Genomic DNA, 24,770 nt, shown 5'->3' with positions numbered 1-24,770 from the left:
GGACGAAGGTTAGCATTACAGTAAAGCGCAGTTCCCTCCACTATGCCATGCTGCTGCTCGTATCTCCAAATTACTGTTTCCTGTCACTAACATTGACAGGGGGGAATCCTACTTTCTTGCATCCATCCCTGGGTCATGACCAACTCAACAGCAAAGATAAATGGAAAGTCTAATCCATCCCTATGACCAAAAATGCTGTCTAAGATGCTGCAGAAAAGGGACTTTTTAACAGGAGATGTGATTGACTTATCCCTAATTTACTAATTGCATTTTATGGAGAGAGTTTACACACATCACTGTTCATGAAGCTCTGAGGAAAAATAGAAGAGAAGGAAAGAACATTAAGAAGAAGAGTGTGTCATTCATGTGGACTAATGAAGGCATCTCTATCTTGTGTGACCACCTTTTCATGTGTTTCTTTTTAAACTGCAGTCAATGAAAATGACAGACATTCTCACTATTAATGGACATTTGATTAGGCAGAAGTATGCTTTCCTCATGCTAATGATTAGTAATGTTCCTCTGTACGTGAATTTTATTGCCTTGAGAAAAATACCTCTTTCATTTGCATGATTTAAAAATCCCTCTCAATCATCTAACATTAATTCAGTTAATATTTTTAACTCAAAAGGTAGTAGCTCAATATCATGGTGCATGCCTTTTCTCAAAATTGCTTTAAATTTCCAAGTGTGATACCTTGAAAATTGTGATCTGTGTAGACTTTGATGGTGACTTTAATGGCCAAAGTATTTCTACACTTACCTCATTGCTTTCTGTTCTGATCCTATTCTCAAAATTGCTCACACCTAAGCCCAGTTGGATCCCAGGTACCATTTCTGTTACTTAACCAGCAGCTGTGTCTTTTAAATCGTCGCCTGGCCATTGAAGAGCAGACATTTAAAATACATCTTTCAATAAAGAGGGTATCTCTAGCAGCTGTATAGTAGCTGATCGCATCCTTTTTCTTTTATCTCCTATAACACTCACCACAGACTAACATAATGATCCTCATCCTTGAAAATTTGTAATTCATGCTAGCCAAAGAATGGGAAAAGAATGGGAAATGGGAAATGGGAAGAATGGGAAAATTCAATGAAAGAAATGAAAGAAATGACATTTTAAAATGTTATTTCTTTTCCTTCATTCATATATGAAACACTGAAACTTCATGGCTAGTCATTATAAAAGAAGATGTAGGAAATGAAGCAAAAACAATTCTTAAAATTGAAAAGAGGAAATTGGCATACACAACAAAATAGGTAAGGATATAAATGAATGACACCTTCCATTTTTCCTCCATGGTGAACTTCTAGAGAAAAACAGAATCTTTCACATATTGCAGATTGGTGCTCATTTTTTTCCCAAATAGGCTTCAAATATTTTAATATGATTTGGTCCAGGCTTAGAGATGGTAACATAGTCCTTCTGGTAGGAACTGATTTCATGTTTTCAGAAAGTCATAAATTCTTGCTTCTTTAATAATAGTTCTTTAGAAAGCTAAGATCAGGAAAAGTAAATATTATCTACGTTTTTATGTTTATTACATGAGATTAAGATTTTCTTTTTAAAGTTTGTTTCTTGTTCTTTGAATTTGCTGTATCCATGAGTTTATGGTAAGAAGCAAGTCTGTAACGTTGTATGTTGACGAATTCATTCAATATGTTCTTTTGCTCTGTGCCAGATCATGTTGAGCACACAAAGGTGAGTAGCTCATGAAAGTATGGGGAGTGATTAGATAAATAATACAAATAACACCAGGCATGATGTTACTGCAGTCAAGTACTGGTCCTGATTAAGTGCTACAAAATTTCAGGTACAGACTGATCACATGCTCCTGAAGAAACTGAACAGATTTCCTGAAGGGAAGTCGTGCTGGCTGGGTTTTTCTGTGCAAGACTGAGGCGAACACTGAAGAGGGGATTGGGCTTTAGAAACAATAGCTGTGCTAAGAACCAGGCTCTGAGTTGGCAAAGCATGGACAGCATTCAGAGAGAAGCAAACACTGGTGGTCCTAGCTGTGCAATGGGATGATCGCCAGGGGTTAGTGGTAGAGAGGCTATGAAGAGGAATTTGGGGTTGGGTCAGGGAAAACTCTCGAACTTAGGACAGACTGTAGAAACTCTAAATGTGTGGAGAACTTAAATTGCATGCAAGCAAAGATTCTTTTGAGATGAAATGACAATACGGTTATTTTATTTCCATTTAAACCCCATGTATTTGGAACCATCTAACACTGAGCACTTACAATGCACAAAGAATTACACATAAATTACTGTATTTACTTCTTATACTAGCACTATGAGCTAGCTGTTATCATTGCCATTGTAAAAGAGGAGAAACTAGGACCTGGTGATGAAAAGATCTTATAAGATCACAGGTCTCAAAACAGTCAAAGCCAACATCTGGTCCAGGGGGCGGAACACTAATGCTCACCTCAAGGTGCTCTGGCACAGGTAAGTGGTAAACATGGTTCAGAGCAATTTCAGGGAAAGGAACTGTATCTTTATAAATAGTTCATTTAAATGAAATAAACAAGGAAGACAGAAAACAATAAAGAGAAAATTTTATATTACTAAATGTGTCTTCCATCTTAGATACTTTTTTCCTCAAGATTTTTTTTAATTAGAGGGATATCATTGTCTTTCCAGAAACATGGAAAGTATAAAATAAACAGACCAGGATGAATGGGAATATTACACAGACACCACTTTATGATTTATCTAAGTGATACTTACACAGAGGAAAAAAATCTTTGCATTAGAAAATCATTTTTTTCACTTCTAAAAATATTTTCAGACATAGCAGCTACCAACTGTGTATCAGGCAAATAGAGGATAAAATCCTTCTGTTGGGCTAAAAAGCATGAAATGCTTTGCTTAAAACTCATTGGTAAATAATCTTCTGGGAATGATTTTGGGGAGAAAGCTGCAATTCATGGAGGCTGCAATTATGAGTTCAGTAAGATTACATGAGGGTAGAGGTGGGAAATGCAGCCTCCTGTATTCAAGGTTGCTCTTTACCTGCTCTGGTGCTAATGCTTCCCCTGGCTCTGCTCTGGTTTCTTTTTTGTTTTGTGCGTGTGTGTGTGTGTGTGTGTGTGTGTGTGTGTGTGTTTCTTACTTTTTAAAAAAAATTTTTACTTTGTAAGCATTACATCTTTTAAAATGCTAGGAACCCAAAAACTAACACAGTGATCAAAATGAAATTAAATCAGTGGTTTACATAGCATAATGTCATAATATTTTCCATACTATTTTCCCTTGCCTTATTAATATAACCATCAGTCTATTAGCTTTAACTGTTGCTGAAGAATGAGCAGATGTCTTCAATGAATACTTCCATCCATAATTACCCCTTCTTTTCTTCCTGAGAAGTTCAGCTAATTCAGATCCTACCAATGTATATGAAAAGTTTAAATGATTTCTCCCCAAATGCATTACCTTTTTCTTATCTACATTAAATTCCATCTGTCATTATGTTGCACAGTCTCACACTTTGATTAGATCCTTCTGGAGTGGTTAACAATCCTTGTTAGTTTGTTTTTCTTTTCTTTTCTTTTTTTTTTACTAACCTAAATAATCTCATGGCATTTTACAGAAGAACTTTTTTAGCAGTTATGACTTTTTGCCAGCCTTGCCTTTCTATGGATTTGCTATTAGTATTGCGTATGCATAGAAATGTGTTAAGCGTGATGCTTCAGCAATGAAAAAGCATACTCACTTAAGCAAAAACAATCCCCAAAATAAGGAAATAAAATCAAGTCTGGAAACCTTTTACTGCCTTTTTGTGCAGTGTTCACATATCTGTGTTTCTGAAATAATGTTGATTAATTGCCACTAATGGAATTAGGAGAACTCACTGGCAATTGTGTCTTCTACCCAAAATTGTATCTGAGAAGCCTATCATCTATGTTTTCCAAATCAATAGAAATCATTTTAATTGGAAAAAAAATCTGCTCTTGACTCTTATTCTTCAAAGACATTTTAAGTAAAGATATTTGTCATTATGTTATTTCCCACTAAGAGGAATCTAAATCTGGGAATTGGATTTCTAAAGCACAGATTGGTTACCTGGCTCTTAAGAACTCCTTAAGTAGGCGTTTCAAGGAAGAGGAGTCATTGTTTTCTTGCAGTTTGTTTTAAACAAAGGTAGAGATGGGAGTTTACCTAGTTGCTTTAGTTCCAACATTTAGGATTGTTTTTCTACTTCCCAGTCAGGTTCACCAAATCTTGAAGTTGTAAGGGACTCTAGTCACTCATCTTAAACTCCAACTCAATGGAGCCATCTCTTCTATTTGTTCATTTATCATTTATCTCGATTCATTTAATTGAGAAATAGTAAGTGAATCCCAACTCTCTCTTGGGGCTGGGAATACTACTGTGAACAAAAAAGACATGGTCCCTGCCCTTCTGAAGCATCCTTGATTTAGCGACCACATCACTGGGCTGGAGTCCTTCCAGTCGTAGGAAATAGTTAAATACAATTCCTTAATTAATTTATTTATTCAGGCATTATGCTAAGCGATTTGCCTGTACTACCTAATTTAATATTTCTTAATATTCTATATAGATACTTATTCCCATTTTAAGGATAAAGAGATTAAAGTTTAGAAAGATTAATGTCATGCTCAATGCATACAACCAGCCAATGAATGAACTGGAACTGGATTCCAGTGATATCCAAATTCCAAACCCCTTGTTAAGTGGTCCATTCCCTGGGGGTAACGATATTTGCTAAGAATTCCACTTTACGTTGATCTCCAGTCACATTCTTGGAAGATTTGATCCATTGATCATGGTTCTGCTATGTGAAATTACAAAAATTCATTTTTGTTTCATATAGAAACCCCTTACATCATTGAAGACAGGTTTCAAGTTCATCCTATTTTTTTCCCCAACAAACATAATTTCCCCACAGGCTAGTAGCTGCAGATTTCTTAGAATTGTGACCAATTTTCTCTGGATTTACACTTTTTTTCAGTTTCCTTCTTGAAATGTGTCACCATGTACTAGACATGTATAGTGCCTGGCAACTTATTATCTCATTTGATGCCCACAAAACCATTGAATTATATATTATTCTCACTTTCACTGAAGAAACCATATCTTTGTGCAATGAAGACAATTAAGTCAGGATACCCAAAATGTAAGAGGCATAAAAGGATGGCAAACCAATTCTTCTGGAGTCCACCAGGCCAATTGTAAAAATAATTATTTCTCTATAAAAGGACAATGAACATTTGCTTATTGATAGAATATTTGAACATCAAACAACATTAAACTTGTTTTCGATAAAGATGAACATTTATGTTCTTTGGAAACATACAACTAACTCACCTGCAGTTTTGTTTATAACTAGGTATTCCCTTCCTTGTTTGAAAATAATGCCCTAGTTGCCTAACTTCTCATGGCCAAAGGAATACAAGAAAACTCTGTTTTCACAGAAAACCAAGATCAACTCCAAGCTTGGTAAGTCTTCAGGAGCAAATACAGTTATTCCGTGGGGAGAGAGGAATAGGGGGAGATACAAAGAATACCGCCTTGAGACCAAATAAAAAGAGCGAGAAGCTAACGACAAAGACATCCTTAGGTCTGCGAGATTGACGCAGGGAAAAGACGGAGGCAGTGTTCCTAGGGAACGCGCCCTACGACAGCCGCCCCTGTGTGCCTACGTGTGGGAGTGTGTGTGTGTGTGCTTATTCAACAAAATTTCAGTGCCTTTTGTTAATCGCCAGGCACTGCTCTGTGCTCTGGTAAAGAATACAAGCAGCATATAAGGTCTTCTGCTTTTAAAGAATTCACATCTTTATTCACATACACAATTTATGCATAACTCACTGCTCACACGTATCCATTCATAATATATATTCATTGACTACGTATATTCATGCATATATACATTATGTAGATTGGGATCAGATTCTTTCGGGCACGTTCTTTTTTCTCATGTTCTGAGAAGTGGCTCTATCGATCCCACAGCCGCTGGCACCTCCAGAAAACCAAGCATAACAACAACCACGATATGCCGCATCCCCAAATGCTTCAAGTCACATATACACCCTTGGAAGGAGTTGGTGCAAGAGTGTTTTTATATGAGCTGGTTTTTCAGGCTCTTCTCACAATAAGCACTTCAGACCAGCACACTATTTTGATTGAGATTCCTGCTGTTATTTTAATGTGCTGTTCATTATCACCATTAAGAAATCACATAGAGGTTTATGTAGACCAAACAATTAAATAGAGACTTTTCCTCAAGGCCAGGATTAGGGTCTATCCAAACCAGGTTTCAAGTGACAGATAAGGGAAGTGCCCTGAGGAATGAGATCCTCTTTGCATCTGGACTCCTTTCATAGCTCAGATAACGAGGTGGAGAATGAACTTTAAGTATTGGCATGACCAGCCATGACCCTTCTCAAGATCAGAAAAGGAGGTCTACATCTAACAAGACAGTTGTAATCAACTGATGCACATGGCTTCTGTGTATTTTAATAAAAATAATTATCCAGACTTAAAATGAATAGAAAGGCAAAAGTGCATTGTAATTGATAAAATTAAAAAGCAGTTGGTTACCTAATGGTCTGTTCACTTTTGTTTCCCTACAGTGCTAGCTTTTCTGCAAGGTTTTCTTTAATATTCCTGGTATTTGAGTGTTTACAAACCCCAGTGGGGTCAATCATTTTTCTTGCACATTTCTCCTTGGTCGACTTTCATTTCTATCAAAACTGAGTTGCAAATCTGTTACCAAAAAAAAAAAAAAATCCAAAAAACGATCCCTTCTATATTTCCCTAAGATGAGTATAACATAGTCCCCAAAGTGCCTTTCAAGACATGCTTGAAGGAGCCTCTGCTTTAACCACTGCGCCTGTTGCAGGATGCAGCAGAACTTGTTTACAATACCTTCCTATAACCAACTCATAATATTTTAATTTAATGGGATTTGTAACTCATGTTTCAATTAAAAGTAAAATTATTATGTTTCTCAGTTTGTGTGATTTTTTTGATAGAGTAGTACATTTATATGGTAATTTTCCAAAGATCAACTTTATTTATCGGCAAGAAGCTATTTCAAGATTGTTGTATATTTGCTTCTGAAATGTTATCACATCTAATTGCCTGATCTTATTTGGGCTGCAATCATAGTCATTAATTAGTAGGAAGGTGAGGGACAGCATCATATCTAACTATCTGTTATGGCTGCTTTAATGAGGAAAATACCTGCCATCATTTTAAAGGCATTCTGTATACTTCACAAATACAGCTTGCTGTAGCATTCTCATTTAGACTGTGAACATCAAAGGAAATTGATGTCAGGTGTGAACAGAAGCTGTTGAATATATCTGCCTAGGAAACTGAGTGGTGTGTCTGGGTAGGAGAGATGAAGGGCAGCTTATAACATTAACAAAACTACAGGTAATTAGTGTAAGCTTTCAATGGTTGGTATGTCTGAGGAATTAAAAACATGTTATTTGTATTTGTGTCCTAGAAAACTACAAAAGTTTAAGATATTTCTATTCTTTTCATTTTCTACTTCTATAGGAAGGTGCGAAATAAACAAAATTGAATAATGAACATCTATAGACAGAGACCACCCTTTAGAACCAAAAGAGAAGTATGTTTATAATTGTAATCAAAATAGCAACTTATGAGTTTCGGGTATGTCTTTGCTTCCTGCTATCTTATTAAATTCAAAGAAGCAAATTTATAAAAAAAGGTTGATTAATTAATGAAATAAAGGCTTTGATAAGAATTTTTTTCGAGAGCAAAATAGGTACCCTAAATTTGCAATGTTTTTTAATGGATTTTTTAAAAGTAAGCTTAGATGTGGTGTGTGTGTGCAGGCAATGTGAGAAAATAATATTTATATTCCATAAAATGTGCATAATACATTATATCAAAAATAAGCTTCCTTAAGCAATGCCAAACCACACATGTACATGGTAGGGTCAGGGAGGAAGTTTTCCTCTTCCCTTCTAGGTTCTTCTGATTGGTCTAAGAATTAAAACTGACATGAGATAGATTAACAGGAGAAAATCAAACAAAAGTTTAATAACATGTATACATGGGAGAGATCCAGAAAAACTGAGTAGCTCACCAAAATGGCTAAAACCCTAACCTTCAATACCATCTTCAGCTAAAGACAAAAGAGGCTGTTGAGGGGAGTGGTTTGGGACTTCGAAGGGGAGGAAAGCATTTCACTTCAAGACGGAAAAGCAAATGTTTGTAAACGAATGTTTGCGGGACGAGGCAGAGATAACAGGACGCAGATAATGTGAACTCTGATCTGTAGGTCCAGCTGAAGGATTTCCTCCACCAACCTAGCCCATATTCTTTGCAGATATCTCTGGGGATAGCTCTTTTCCAGGAAGAGGCCCTCTAACTAAATACTTTTTTAGGCAGTTAGGGGGAAAGTCAAAGTTTCTTCCTGAGTCTTTTGGGCCATGATTGTTTTCAGATGGAAATAGTCCTCATGCCAAAGAGACATTTGGGGATGGAAAATTTTGCTTCCCTACAGTAGACTGTTGCAGCATCTAAGGGCTGTTGCAGCTTAAGGCACTTTCTACCATCTTGGGTGAAATTATCATTCCTGGATTGACCATTGGAAGCAATGTAACTGATAATAGCACACTGCTTTCCTTTCCTTTGAAAGGGTAGATTTCAGTTCCTAATCCATCTCTTTAATGTTCTGAAGTTTCTTATCCTTCACCTTTTTACAGCAAGAACTTGTGAGGTATGCAGTGCTCTCTAGAAATAGGTTCCCAAGAAAAGGATGCCCCTCTGTGCTCGGTACTGCAGGTTTTCTGTTTTGAATAAATGATTTTAGTCATCATGCTTATGACACATGGGATTACTCTTTTCTTACTTAAAAAAAGTTTTATTGATGTATAGTTGATTTACAATGTTGTGTTAGTTTCAGGTGTACAGCAAAGTGATATAGATATATATAGAGAGATATATATCTATATATATAATTTTTCAGATTCCTTTCCCTTATAGGTCATTACAAAATATTGAGTATAGTTCAGGATTACTCTTTATTTACACATACCAGTCACTTATTTGTAGATTTGGATGATTAGATCCAATTTTCTCCATTAACTATTGGTTGCAATCAGAACAGTTTTTGTCTCTGTAGGACAAGATCGATGGAACTGACATACCTCTGGCTTACTTAAAATTGTTGCTACTCCATGTACTAAACCCTTTAATTCTTGCCTACAGGATTATAGTTTATCTGTTCCACTATCCCTTTGTGTAATAACATTTTTAGTGTCCAGTTTCCTAATATTTTTATATTTTCTAATTTTGTCAAGTAAGTCTCAAAATCTTATATGCCTCTAAGTAGTCTAAATCTATACTGTCCAATATGGTAGCCTCTAGACACAGGTAGTTACTTAAATTTTAACTTATTAAAATTAAATTTAATTAAAAATTAGTTTCTCAGTTACATGAGCCACATTTCAAGTGCCCTACAGTCATATATTTTATAGAATATTTTTATCATCACAAGAAGTTCTTTGGACAGTCTTGGTGTAGATGATACAAACCTATATCATCTGTTAAGACAACCATTTTAATCATGGCTTCAAAAGTGTCCCATCTAAGGCAGAAAAACTTTTCTAAGGCACAAAACCAGCAAATGTCAGAGATTCAGTCCAGTTACCTACCTAATATTCTGGAGATTTGAAATATAACACTTTGGGATAACTAATCATAATTTCTTTTCCTTGTTTTAGTTAAGATCTTTCATATTTACCTTTATCCAAGCTGAAGTAAAAATTAAATAGAGGTGTACATTTTGAGTTAGTAAAAATTTTACACATGGTCTGGACTGCATTGACTTTAGGAAAACACCAAATTTCCTAATGTATATTTGATTCTGTTGGCCTGAGTTACTTAGGCACTCTGACATCAGTCTTCTTGGTTTCCAATCCTAGAATTACCTCTTCCTAGCTAGGTGTGCAACTCGGAGGAGTCATTTAACTCCTTTATCCTAGTTTCTTCATTTGTAATGTGGACATAATAATATACTTACCTCTTAGAGTTGTTGTGAGGGTTAAATTAGTTAATATATATAAAGCACTTTAGGGAAATGGCTATAATAAGTATCATATTTATGTATTTCCATAATAAATATCATATTTTTATATTTTCATTATGATTTTTATTGAATGGTTGGATAATCTGCTTAATTATTTTGCCACACCATATTAGAAACAAACATTAACTAAAGGCTGGAAGTTAACTTATGATATTGCTCCTGGAACAATGGACTTGTAAGTGCCAGCCTTCATGTACCCATCCTCAGCTCAGTGTACCTGCAGCTTTGACACAGTTTCAATGCAACATTTCAATGGAAAGAGGAGGCCAGATGCACAGTGGTTATGTGCCATAAAGTCAGGCAAACCTGGGTTTAAACCCAAGTTCTGTCGTTTAATGGCTCTTTATTATTGAATAAAATACTTATTTACTATAAGCCTCAGATACTTTTTCTATTAAGAAGACCAAATTAATGCTTAGGGATTAATGTAATGGATTACTATTGGGAGGACTCAATATGTACTTAGCACAATTCCTGGGACACTGTACTCATTCCATTTGCTATAATTATTATGTTATTGATCTCAAATCACACTATAAGCCTAGAAGCTGCAGGTTGGAGACGTTATATCAGTTCATTGATTCATTTAACACATATTTCTTGATGTCCCAGGTTGCAATGCTCCAATTCAAGAAGGAACTAGTCAAGGTGTGGAAGATACAACAGGGAACAAGAATGCCAAGGATTCTTCTCTTAGATCTTATTTTCTAATGGGCAGGTAGGGGAATAGATTTTGAAAAATCAGATAATTGTAGTTGCTATGCAGAAAGTTTAAATAAAATAATATGATAGAGGTGTCCGAGAATCTACTTTAAATTGCCCTCTCTGAGGAAGTGACACTAAAATTAAAATCTGAATAATAGAAAGGCTATACAAAGTAGCTTGTATTCCCATAGTCATGGGTTTATTAAATTTATTAAGTAGAGCTTCCATTCAATAATTCCATTCTGTTCAGGTATAGCTAGGAGTTGGAGAAATACAACTTGGCTGTTACTTGAAATGGAAGCTCACTCGAGTAAATTTTCCTGAACCAACACAGTAATCTTTATTGTAACTTTCTATTCCAGAAACTGCATGAAGGACAACTTTGAGCATGAAAAAAATAAGTACTCTAAACTCCCTGGACCTTTACTCTTTTGTAAGGCCCCATTAACAAACCATATTCTCTCCCCACCGTTCATGTAGAATGGCCATCACTAGAGACACAGAGAAACTCCAAATTGCCAAGTCCCATAGGTATTTTTTTCCTCTCCTAATCCTATGAGGTACTATCTCTGCATTTTGCACTGTCGATCGCTCCTTGCTTCAATTCTCTACCATCTTGATTTCGGTCACACCTTATGCTTTTTGTTTTCCAATTCCTCTTTTTGTCTCTTCCTGCTCCTCAGTTATCTCCTTAACTTGGATGGTTCCAATTACTATCTGTAGGTTAACAACTCCCAAAGCTACAGTCCCAGCTCCAAACACTTCCCTGAGTTTCAGAATCATGTCCAATAGTGTAGTGCACATTTCCACCTGGATATTGCACAAGAACATCAGCTTCTCACCAAGCTGACCTCCTCTCCCCCTTCGGCTCCCAAACTCACTCACCTCCCATGGTCGCCCTCACAGGGGATGGCAGGGTCATGACCCTAGCCTCCCAGGTTGGAAATGTGGCCTCATTTTACAGATTGTCCCTTTTTCTAGTATCGTAGGTGCAATTTGAACCAACTCTCAAAATTAAGTCTTCTTAGTGAGCAATAGCGTTTATAAACAGTATTTAAATGTTATAGATACTTTTCCCCTACAGGAAGAATCTGAAAAAGATTGGATATCTATATCTGTGTAACTGATTCGCTTTGCTGTGCACCTGAAACTGACACAACATTGTAAATCAACTATACCCCATATGTATATGAAACTATATGAACATTAAAATAAAACAGCACAAAATTAAATTAAATTAAAAAGTTATAGACAAGTGAATTTCAAAGGGATGTCAAGTATGTCGACCGTTATAGATGCCAGGGTACAGAGGACACCAGAGGACTGATCTGTGGCAGAAAGGGCAACTCTGCCTTTCTTTTAATAGACATGTTCTTCCTTTCACTTTTAATTTGACAGCAGGAAACATCACAACAATTCCTGGCAGCTGACGATAGTTTGTACATATTCTCTACCTATAGTTTTTCTTATAGAAAAGCCTGTAGATTTGGGGAGGGAGACATAGAATTTACTTAAGCCTGAAAAATGAAAAAATGTGAGTACAAATATGGAAAATATAAAAGATGGAATGTGTTGGGACAATGTGTCCTGGAGAACAGATGGCTGTTGGAGACAGATGATTAAATAACTGTCCTCAAAAAAAGGAGAGTCTATAATAAGAAGGCTCTATAGAAATCTTCCCAGAAAGCTAAGGAAGAGAAATTTAAACTAGGTGTTGAACTGAATGTGTCTATTTCTTTTTCTTTTCCAGAGCCCAGAGCCTCTGGTTAACTGGGCATGTCCTATGCTTCAGTTTCTTTGGTTCATTTGTCTGAGCAAAACAAAACATCGGTAAGACAATTCTAAACAGCTTTCTTCTTTCGAGGCAAATCATCTCCATGTTTTTAAAACTTTGTTCTCATCTGCTTCGTCCCTTTTACAATCTCCTATTGTCCTTAGATTTTTTTCTTTTCAATTAAAAAATTAAATTGTGCAATCGTTATTTTTATCTTCCCCAATAAATTAGCCCCTGGTGTCGTCTACATAGCACAGAGATACACAATAAATAGTACCAAGCCCACCACTACAGAAATACTCCAAAGAACATTAATCCCTATTAATTTCAATAAAAATCTAAATCCCACCTTAGAAACTCAGCCAAATCGAGCAGAAAAAATTAATTTCATTAACTATTCACCAACCACACATTTTAAATAGTTCAAAATGTATTTTACATATTCGCCATTCTGGACATGAAGGGGTGAGGGCATGAGCTAATAATCCCAAAGTAGAAAATGTAATTTCTGCATGAGCCTCTTTGTTTCTCTTAGAAAAATAGATATCCCTCTCATTGATCTCAAACTGATATACCCCTAAAATCCTAGCCTGTCTTTTTGTAGATATGAATCATCTGGTCACAGGAAGATCAAGAAGATTTGCTGAATGCACGATCCCATGGACACCACAATGAAAACATTCCAAAGCATGTAGCCAACTGAAAACAGGTCAATATGGTGGTTTTAAAGCATTTCCTCAAAGTCTTTGACACTTCCTCCATCAAAAGGTGAAGTCTAAGTCCTCTCTCTTGAATATGGCCAACCTTAGTGACTCGTTTTAATATAATACATCAGAAGTAACATGTCACCACTTCAGAGGTTAGGTTAGAAAGAGTTCTGCCCAGCGTTCCCTCTTGGGACACGGGTCCCTTGGAATGAACCAGCATGTGGTAACGAGGCCCAGCAGCCACATGAGAAGGTGATGTGTAGGTGTTCTAGCCACAGGCAGAGCTGAATTCCAGCTGATAGGAAGTATCCAGAGTCAGCGAGCTGCCTTTGAGCTATTCCAGCTAAATCCCACGGGACCAGAGATAAGCTGTCACCAGGAGCCCTGCCCCAATTTCAGATTTGGTGAGTAAAATGGGTCATTGTTGTTATTTTAAGCCACTGAGATTTGGGATGATTTGCTACTTAGAAATAGTTCAAGGGAACAGTCAGTAGAACTAATGTCTCCTCCACAAAATAAATATTTTGCCTATAACAATAATCCCTTACTTGTCTATAATAATGCATTTTCTTTTCTTGTTTTTTTTTTTTAATCGAGGGATAGTTGATATACAATACTGTATAAGTTTCAGGTGTACAACATCGTGAGTCACAATTTTTAAAGGTAATATTCTACTTATAACTATTATAATTGAAACATATTGGCTATATTCCATGTGTTCTACAATATATCCTTACAGCTTATTTATTTTATACATAGTATAATAATGTATTTCCCATCAGCACTGGAGCTTCTGGGAGCTCCCATTTTGAAGAATAAGAATAATTCCTGTATAGGTTTCACATGGTAAAAATCCAATGGGAAAGATACATTGTTTGTTCCTTTCCCATTGTATATTCTATTTAGTACAGCCCTGGGCATTCTTCAGGCACAAGGAGGACCCTCCTGCCCTGCTACCCTAACTGTTGAACGTTGGTGCAGATATTCACCAGGGTGTTAGCGACCTGTGATCATTACACTCACCTCAGCGAGGCCCCTGAGCTCCTGGTTGTGTTGTGCTCTTCATATTAGATGTGTGGCCACATTTTGAAGCTAAAAATTAACACGCGTGGTCTAATAAAGACAGGGACTACATAAAATATACATTAAGTTACAATTAGTTGTACATTTAACAGATACACTTTAATAAAGTACACAATATAATTCAAGAGTGGCAAAATTATTGTATTTGTTTCCTAAGTCTGCCATAACAAAGTACCAGGGACCAAGTGGTTTAAAGAACAGAAACTTATTTTCCCACAGTCCAGGAGACCAGAAGCTGGAGATCAAGGTATCTGCAGCATCGGTTTCTTCTAAGGCTTTACTCCTTGTCTGTGCACGTTTGTCTTCTCCCTGTGTCTTTTTTTTTTTTTAAATCTTTATTGGAGTATAATTGCTTTACAATGCTGTGTTAGTTTCTGCTTTATAACAAAGTGAATCAGTTCTCCCTGTGTCTTTATGTAGTCTTCCCTCTGTGTGTGTCTATGTCCTAATCTCCTCTTCTTATAAGGACAGAAGTCCTATTAGATTAGGAGTCCCCCTCATGACCTCATTTTCCCTTAATTACCTCTTTAAAGATGCTACCAACAAATAAATACATTCTGATGCATTGGGAGTTAGGACCGAAACACGAGTTTCGAGGGAACACGACCCAGCCTCTAACGGTTGTGAAGGAGGATTATACATCGGTGTCTTCCTTCTATTTTTTCAACCATCAACCTTTACGGCACATGCTGTTTGCCAGGCCTGTGCTCAGTGTTTTACATGTATTATTTCATTGACACCTTGTGAAGTGGTTAGTTTATGTTCATTTTACAGAAAAGGAACCAAAGGTTTAGAGAGATGGTTTAATTCCCCCAAGATAAGGCAGCCAGCTTGTAATTGGTCATATCCTAGTCTGTGTGACTCCAAAGACCTTTCTATTTCCATCAAATCGTGTGTGTAGCCTGACAGGTTCATTCCCATTGGGTTTTCATTTAATGACCGAAAAGACCCAATCGTTGAGCCACTAGGGTGTCAACTTAGCAGCTCTTAAGAACATCCCCCTCCGAACATGTTTATTTTACTAACTCCCGAAATATGTAATTTTTGATCGTGAAATATCATATATCAGAAGAAGTCAACAGAAGAAATATTTAAGTGGCTGATGAAGTGAAAATAAACTAATGTTGCCATTACTCATTAGATATTGTCTAGAGAAGAAACCATATAAAGTTAGAATATAGATATATGTACATGTACATACATACCTGTACATGTTTAGTCATGGTGGTAATATTTATCTCGCAGAAACTGGCAAATGCTATAATCCAGGGCTTTTCTCTGGAGAGCTGGTTGTTAAGCGTGTACCACCACACCATGGCTACAAAGTATTAAACAAGACTTTCATATTCTCAAAAAGAAACTGCATGCCAACACAAAACCAAACAAAATGGACTATGTGAAGAAATGTTTTAAAAATTAAAAACAGAAATCATGGAATAAAATATATCAATAGACAAATCTATCACATAAATAAACATAAGTGTGCTAAGCTAGTCTGTGCAATGTAAAAAGGCTCTCACTGGGTTTCAACCAAAACCCAATTACATACTATATACAAGATGCTCCCTGACCACCACTCCCTAAAAAATGACTTAAAATACTAAAAAAAAAAAAAAATATGAAAATGTGCAAAGGAATGTCTGGCAAGTGTACACAAAATGAAAGTACAGTTCATAATCTTAATACTGTTGGATGAAGTGTTACCAGAAACTGGTAACAGTGTCTGTCCCCGGGAGAGGGATAATAATTGTAGGTTAAGTGATTAAGAGGCACTACATTTCATTTTGGATATTTTAAGATTAGTAGCATGTGTTTTATTACTTATAAAAACTAAATAATATATTCTTTAAAGTGATTATTCTCATAAACCTGTGCTTCTGAGACATTTCTATTCATCAGATATAGGCGGAGAGCTTGTTAAAATGCAGATTGCCAGGCCCCGTTAATATGCAATTCTTCTTTGGTAGACCTGGGAGAGAGGTCACGCTTCTGAATTTTTTATAAAACCCAAATGTGAGTCTCAGTCCAACTTGAGAACCAATGAGACAGCCTACTCCTGGGAGAGAGAGAAGCAGAGGCAGCTGACTTCGGGCAGTACCTCCCAACAACAAAAGAGTCTGTTAGGACTTAAGAGGGGATTAGGGCCTGTGATTATCCAAGGAGGAGCAGAGCGTCCTCAATCGCATGAAAGGGAGCTCCCTTTTGCAGAGGTATTCACACACCCAGTAGAAACCAGGACAAGCACATTCAGATTTTGGCATTGTCACATCACCACCCTTTTCCTTCTCTTGAGCCTCACCTCCCAACCTCACTGTGAACTGGCAACTCCTCCTGGAGGTTCCTCTCCAAAGTAGTTCAGAACTCCAGGCTTCAAACTTGCCACTGCTGTTCCCTGAAATCCACCCAACTAATATTCCATTGTCCAGTCTTTGCCATTGTAGACATGATCAACTACAATAACAATGGCTTACATGTCAATAAATCTTCACAATGTATATATCTTCTCTCATTTATTATTTCATTTGAGACTTCCTACCAAAATGTCACATAATTGTTTTGAATAAAAGTCACTTAGAGGGACTTCCCTGGCGGTCCAGTGGTTAAGACTTCTTTGCCTTCCAATGCAGAGGGTGCGGGTTCGATCCCTGGTCAGGAAGCTAAGATCCCACATGGCTCGTGGCCAAAAAACCAAAACAGAAAACAGAAACAGTATTGTAACAAATTCAATAAAGACTTTAAAAATGGTCCACGTTAAAAAAAATCTTTAAAAAAAAAGAGTCACTTAGAAATGGCTGATGTCTTAAATGACCACACACGTCGAAGTGACAAATAATGATCGATGTTAAAATGTTTAGCCATTACACAATTTTTATAGGACAGATGCTGGGATCGAGGGGACTTTTCCAACACTCAACTAATTCCATATAGGTAGCTGCTTATAATGGCTGTGGGTGCTGGGTATTAGGCAATTAGATGTTTTTGTAGGAACCTCAGGTCAAATAGCATTAAAATATTTGTTCAACAAAGATCTTTTAATTTCTATTTGAGTCAAGTTCAGCTCCCACTTCTGTGAACATCCACTTTGCATCTCCCCATTCCAGGAGTGGCAGAGGAAATCACCCACAGGACTGGCCATGGGTGGATGGTATTGGACACCACCTGTAGCTCATACCAGGGGTGGAAAATTTCAGAGAACTGACAACTCTTTAAGCGAGGATCTTTGTGGCATCTTGCCCAACACCTGCAACACGGCCTGGCATAGGATAAATCCTAAGGTCCCCATTTGGAATTTTGGAGGCACCATGAAATCACCTGGAGAGCTTGTAAAGACACAGAGGATGCCTGAGTCCTTCCCTCAGGAATTCTGATTTAACTGGTCTAGGATGTCACCTGGCACAGGGATTTCTAAAATCTCCTCTGAGGATTTCAGTGTGCAGTGCAATTTGCAAAGTACTCTCCCAAAGCACAGTTTGTCCACTAAGGGCTCCTAAGTTTGAAGTTCAGAGTAGGGGTAGAGGTGAATTTTGCAGCTCCTTTTTAACAAATGATGGCATATCCCGTTGATGAAGCTCTGCATGTTGGGTTTGTTTTCCACCTTCCCAGTCAGGTCCAGCTAATCCAAGATTTAAATTTTTTCTCTTTTTTTAATTGAAGTATAGTTGATGTATAATATGACATAAATGATAGGGGTACAATATAGTGATTCACAATTTTTAAAGGTTATACTCCATTTATAGTTATAAAATTCTTGCTATATTCCCGGTATTGTACAATTAATATAACCTTGTAGCTTATTTTATTTTATTTATTTTTGGAGGGGAAGGATTTTATTTCGAATGTTTTATTATCAAAGTTTTAAACATACAGAAAAGTTGCAGTAAATCTCACTAAGTTCTATAATTAACATTTTACTATGTTTGTTTTATCATATCTTTTTATCTATCCGTAGGGAAGGGATTTTTAAAGATGAAAAACACTCCTAGAGCATGTTTGTATGCCTAGAGCGTGATTCAATAGCTAGGGAAGATTTCTGATATAGGGAAGAAAGTGGATAACCAAGTGAAAAAATGGAGTCCTTGAGAACTGAGCAAGGGGCACAGGATTCAGAGTGCAGGTAAAGGGATTGCCTCCTGTTGTTACAGAAAGGAAAAAACAAGGAAGTGGTTACAGAATCACGTAAGTCTGTGGATTTAATACTGGGAAAATGTAGCAGGCACTATACTGTTGCCTAACTAACAGCTTAGACCCTCTTCTGTTGCTAATAGAACCCAAAATTTGGCACCAATGGGCCCAGACCAGGGGGATTAATATTGGTCTAAGTCAATCAGGACTATTACATTCCCCTTTGCCAGATACTAACTCTCCCATCATATCTTGATTCCTTGTAGCTTACTCTATACCTAACAGTTCATACCTCTTAATCCCATACCCCTATATTGCCCCTCCTCCCTTTCCTTTCCCCACTGGTAACCACTGCTTTGTTTTCTACATCTCTGAGTCTGTTTCTGTTTTGCTATATATATTCATTTGTTTTATTTTTTTCGATTGAACATATAAGTGATAGCATGCAGTATGTGTCTTTCTCTGTCTGACTTATTTCACTAAATATAATGTCCCCCAAGTTCATCCATGTTGCTGCATATGACAGAATTTCATTTTTATGGCTGAGTAGTATTCTGTTGTGTGTGTGTATATATATATATATATATATATATATATATATATATATCACATATATATCACATCTTCTTTATCCATTCATCTGTTGATGGACACTTAGGTTACTTCCATATCTTGCCTGTTGTAAATAGTTATGCTATGAACACTGGGGTACGTTTAGCTTTTCGAATTAATGTTTTCGTTTCTTTCAGATATTTACCCATCAGTGGGATTGCTGGATCATATAGTAGTTCTGTTTTTAGTTTTTTGGGAAACCTCCATACTGTTCTCCACAGTGACTATACCAGTCTACGTTTCCACCAACAGTGCACAAGGGTTCTGTTTTCCCCACGTCATCCCTAATATTTGTTATTCTTAGACTTTTTGATGACGGCCATTCTGACAGATGAGAGGGGATACCTGATTGTGGTTTTGATTTGCATTTCCCTGATGATTAACGATGTTGAGCACCTTTTCATGTGCCTATTGGCAAGAATTAAATATTTTTCCAAAGTAAAGAATTACAGGGCTTCCCTGGTGGCGCAGTGGTTGAGAGTCCGCCTGCCGATGCAGGGGACACGGGTTCGTGCCCCGGTCCGGGAGGATCCCGCATGCCGCGGAGCGGCTGGGCCTGTGAGCCATGGCTGCTGAGCCTGCACATCCGGAGCCTGTGCTCCGCAACGGGAGAGGCCACAACAGTGAGAGGCCCGCGTACAGCAAAAAAAAAAAAAAAAAAAGAATCACATACAGATGATCTATTTTAAGATCAACTCAAAGTAGATATCCTTTCTATTGGTTCACATATTATACAAACATTAAGTGTGAATCTGCTAGGTACTAGGATTGGGGATACAATAATGACCAAGTCGGATGTAGCTTCTGCTCATATAAGCTTCCTTGCCTATGGCATCTCAGTACATCTTGAGTCCTCTGCAGGCTGGGGAACTCATTCAATTTTAATATAAATTCCATGTCAGACACTATCCTAAGCACTTTGCATATACTATCTAATTTATTTCATAGTCTATACAGATGTATTTATCCTTATTAGCATATTATGTACATACTTTTGGAAACGTACCTGCCCATATGTATGCAGCCAGCAATGGCTAGGAACAAGATCCAAATGCAGGTCCATCTGACTTCAAAACTCATGCTTTCTTCACCTTGTTCTTTTTTTTTTTTGGAGAGTTGTAATCGCTCAGAATTCTGAAAGCTTACACTGATCTACAATCCACTGCCTAAAAAATTTGGACTGCTCTCATGGTTCCACCATCTAAAACCACACCAGGCAGGCCCTCTGACGTGGTAAATTTTCAGATATTGGAACCTAATGTTATCTATGTTCAAACTGGTTTTTTTTCACTCCGGATGTCAACCAGCCTGGTCATTTCTCTCTGGATTTACGCTCACTGATCAATGACCTTTAAATTCTATCTCGGAGGACTGTACGTATCTTTATTATGCCCGGTGATTTGCTAATTGCTTTCACATACTGTCTTGTTTGATATTCACAAAACCCTTGCCTAAAGTATTATGCCCTTTGCTGAGGGCACCAGGGACCAGTGAGATTAGATAAGGTTACCCAGCAAGTAGGGGCCATGCATGCATGTCTCTGTCTTCAAGTCTGGAAGGATGGGGGGCGTTTGGGGTAAGGCAGATGTAACCACTGGATTTCACTGAATCAACAGGGCCATGGATCGATTTTTTTAATGCATTATCCATCTAAGTTATATCATTCAGTGCATCGATATGGTAAAAAATTTTTTTTTAGAAAAGCCAGGAAATAATTATAAAATCAAGGTACTCTTACGCCTTTGGAAAGAAGACTGAAGAGGCAAAAGGATGTTTCTGAGATGTTGACAGCAATATTCAGTGTGGTGGTGTTTGTTTTATAATCATTATTAGATATATTTTGCACTTTTCTAGTTGTATGCTCTATTTCACAGGGAAAAAAGAACTTGCTCTGATGCTTCATAAAGAAAAATTATAACTATTATCAGTGGTGTACGTAAAAATAAGTGGGATATTTCTATTTCTTTAGAAACAAAGAGAGGAAGATAGGTCATAGTCACAACTATAATGACTGCAAATAAGTTAAATATGATTCATCTAAACAAGCTACCATGTTCTCAAGATGAAGTTGTGATCTAAACACACAGAAGGAAAAAACTTTATCTTTGTTCTCCTTATTTGTGCTATAAGAAGATTTTTTTTTTACTCCAAGCCACATCTCTAATGATGGCGCTAATAATGGCACCTGAAACCTATAGGCCATTCAGCTGGAGTTCTCACATGAGTGTCACCCAAGCATCCTGGCTCTCAGAAGGGTTATGTCACTGAGTAGCTTAACAAAGTCCCACCTCTGTTCTCGAGGATGCAAGCACAGAGGCAGCTCGGGCATGTTGACATTGTCATGACCTGTTTCTCTATTCAGAATATCAATTAAGAAAGCAAAAATTTATGAAATTCAGAAAGAATGCTCTGAAAAAAAAACAACCATTTTTCAGTGACTACAATGGCAGTAATCATGTTTGAGAATTCAATAACATATACTCAAGAACAGGATAAAAAAAATAAAATTGATAGGCCTTATTTTAAAAATAATGATTAGTATTATTTTATCGTCTCTAGAGGAATATGAGTGTGCTTTAAATAGCATGAACAACAATAAACCATCACTTTTCCAAGTCAATTGCAAGGGAAACATACCCTATCTACATGTCCATGTTTTCTCAAAATTTTGACACTTTCTAGAACTCTGCAGTTATAGCCATGTACATCCAAAGCCTAGCCTGTGAATCGAAATACCAAAGCCGGGGCTTGACTTTTTCATATAAATAATATCTAGGTGTGTGCCAATGTGAATAGATGATTCACCAGTTGAAATTGTCTGATTCAAATTGCTTAAGCTTTTATTCATACCTAGAATCCAAGGAATTACACACACACACACACACACACACACACACACACACTACAGCTGAAGCTTCAGCCAGAGATTCATACATTAACATTATAGAGCATCAGTCCTTAATGAGAGCAAACCTCCAGGAAGAGTTCTATATGATAAGAACTCTGTGGGCACCTATGGACAATTTATACTCCCTAATGTATAATCTAAACAGGCTTAGAAAGGTGCATATTCTAAATTCCAATGTTAACCCAAAGCATAATATTTTAATGTTATTTAACAGTATTACTTTTTTCCCCCACTTTTTTTTTTTTTTTTTGTGGTATGCGGGCCTCTCACTGTTGTGGCCCCTCCCGCTGCGGAGCACAGGCTCCAGACGCGCAGGCTCAGCGGCCATGGCTCACGGGCCCAGCCGCTCTGCGGCATGTGGGATCTTCCCGGACCGGGGCACGAACCCATGTCCCCTGTATTGGCAGGCGGACTCTCAACCACTGCGCCACCAGGGAAGCCCAACAGTATTACTTAATGGTGCATATGAAATAGGCATTGTAATTTGCCTAACAAAATGTACACTGTATACAACTATTGTACTAATACCTTAATTTTTTAAGAATATCACTACATTCTAAAATAGTACAAGGTGCAAATCACAATTATACTTCACAGAACATGCACGATCATAAATAGATGCATCTGTAGGAATCCTCAAAGCCATTCTTCTAGAATTAAATAACCTTGGTCGGCTGTAACCTCTGAACATTCATTTCTGTACCTCACCCATATGGAGAGTTTTATATGTTTTGTTAAGATGGCTTTGATGAAACATATTTCATCTTCCTTTATCAGATGAGAATGTTACCATCTCAGGTCTTGAAGTAATTTGCAATTGCACATTACAGTATGCCTGCTTTGGGTGCTTCTATTGGAATACTGAAAACTGGAATGAAAGGGAAAGGCAATACTTCCAGTAGAATCCCTGAAGGAACAGGGCTTCCATGAGCTAGTTTTGAACTTGTCAGTTACACTGGAAGGAAACATCATTTTTTTCTTCCCAAGTTGCCAGCTTATGTTTGATTCGGGCAGAGTGTAGCCAGGACCTCAGCTACCTCCTCTTTCCTGGCTATCTGTTTTGAGCATGAAAAACTACTTAGTTAACTTTCTCCTTTTTAGGGGCGGAAAAACACAATACATGCTTTCACGTTTAGCAGAGACTTAGAAATAATAGTATCAATGAGTCAGGCTTGGCTCTCTATTGATTGATGGCCTCACTTAGAGAAGAAAATGAGTAGATGTGGTGAAAAGCACTTTATTAATCATTTTTAAATTCCAAGTTTCTGAATGGCACTCTTTCATTATCCTCCTAAGTGAAATCAACTAAAGTACTTTATTTGCCTATATATCTTAAAATTAAAAAAAAAAAACTAATGCCCTACATTCACATCAGACGATTCTTCAGTGGTTTAAAAATGAGTGGCATGCTGGATTTATTTCCATTAATGAGCCCAGCCATTAACCATAGAAGTGAGGATTCATTTCTACTCATAGCTGGTAGCTTATTGCCAACAATAACCAACAAGTCTCTCTTCCTATAATCAGTCAATCAGTCAATCGAAGCTTTTATTAAGTAATTGTGATGGCTTTAATTGAACTTTAAACTCTGAAAAAACTTGTGGGATGTCTGAGCTCTATAAATTTGAAGATATTCACAAAGCAAAGGTAAATATGGGTACTGAATGCTTCAGCACCATTTCAATTTGGAGGACTTTATAGCAGATACATTATCAAAGAGCTTTATGTTAGTAATTAAAACTCTTCAGCTTGCTTTTACGAAAAAGTACAGGCGACAAGATGGTGCTCACATTCTTACACGAACATAGGTGGCATCAACCCCAGAAAAGAAAAAAATGTCAGTTGCAGACCTGGTGAATTCACTGGAATATACTATTTCTATGTCTCCAAGTTTGGCCGTAGAGTGATAATTAGCCTTTCAATTTTGGATGCTCCCAAGTGCCTGATGTGTAGCAGACAGTCTAGAAATGAATTATAGAGGAAAAATTAAATAAGATGCGGAATATGGAGAAAATAAATTTAAAGAAAATAAATAAACTTACACTGAATCCTCCCCACCTATATTCTCTTTACTAGTGAGAAATAAAAAAGAAAAACAACAACTTCAAGAGAGAGGAAATGAAAATTACAAAAAGCAAAAATTAAAATGGAAACACAAAAAGGTTTGCCAAGGGGAAACACATTAAAAATAAACAAAATTCTCTTTGCATTTATGTACTCATAATTTTTCCGCCAGTACATTTGCACAGTTGGAATTAAGGGAAAAAAAAAAGGAAGAAAGAAAAGCAAATTTCCCACTAGCACGTTTGTTAGAAAAGGGAAAAAGCCCCGTAGGTCAAGTCTCTCGGAGAGAATGCCAAATGTCTTTGTGTCCAGTTATTTATGGTTTCAGATAATTGTACAGAAAATATCAAATTTGCATAGTGTGATTATTGCTGATTATTTATCTAGCAGTCAAAATGTTTCAGTGGTTCCTAGGATGACAGATTGACAAGTCCTTAAAACTCATTCATTTTATGAAATTTGCATGTAATTAGGCAATAATGAAGGGATGTTTGTGGACAGAGGATTATACTACAATATGCTGGAAGCAATTCAAATGCTTGACAAAGTGTTGACATTATCTTCAGATTCAACCAAGCCTTAAATGCTTGGCTCAAAAACCACTAGATGTATGAATTGGGGAAAGAAAATTTAGAAAATTATCAATGGCGTAAAATGTATTTTTTTTTCACTTTTTAAAACAGATTCGCTCACTAGA

This window comes from Pseudorca crassidens, chromosome 14, assembly GCF_039906515.1.
Source record: "Pseudorca crassidens isolate mPseCra1 chromosome 14, mPseCra1.hap1, whole genome shotgun sequence".
Taxonomy (NCBI): domain Eukaryota; kingdom Metazoa; phylum Chordata; class Mammalia; order Artiodactyla; family Delphinidae; genus Pseudorca; species Pseudorca crassidens.
The sequence above is the reverse complement of the archived record's forward strand: the minus strand, read 5'-3'. Positions refer to the sequence as shown.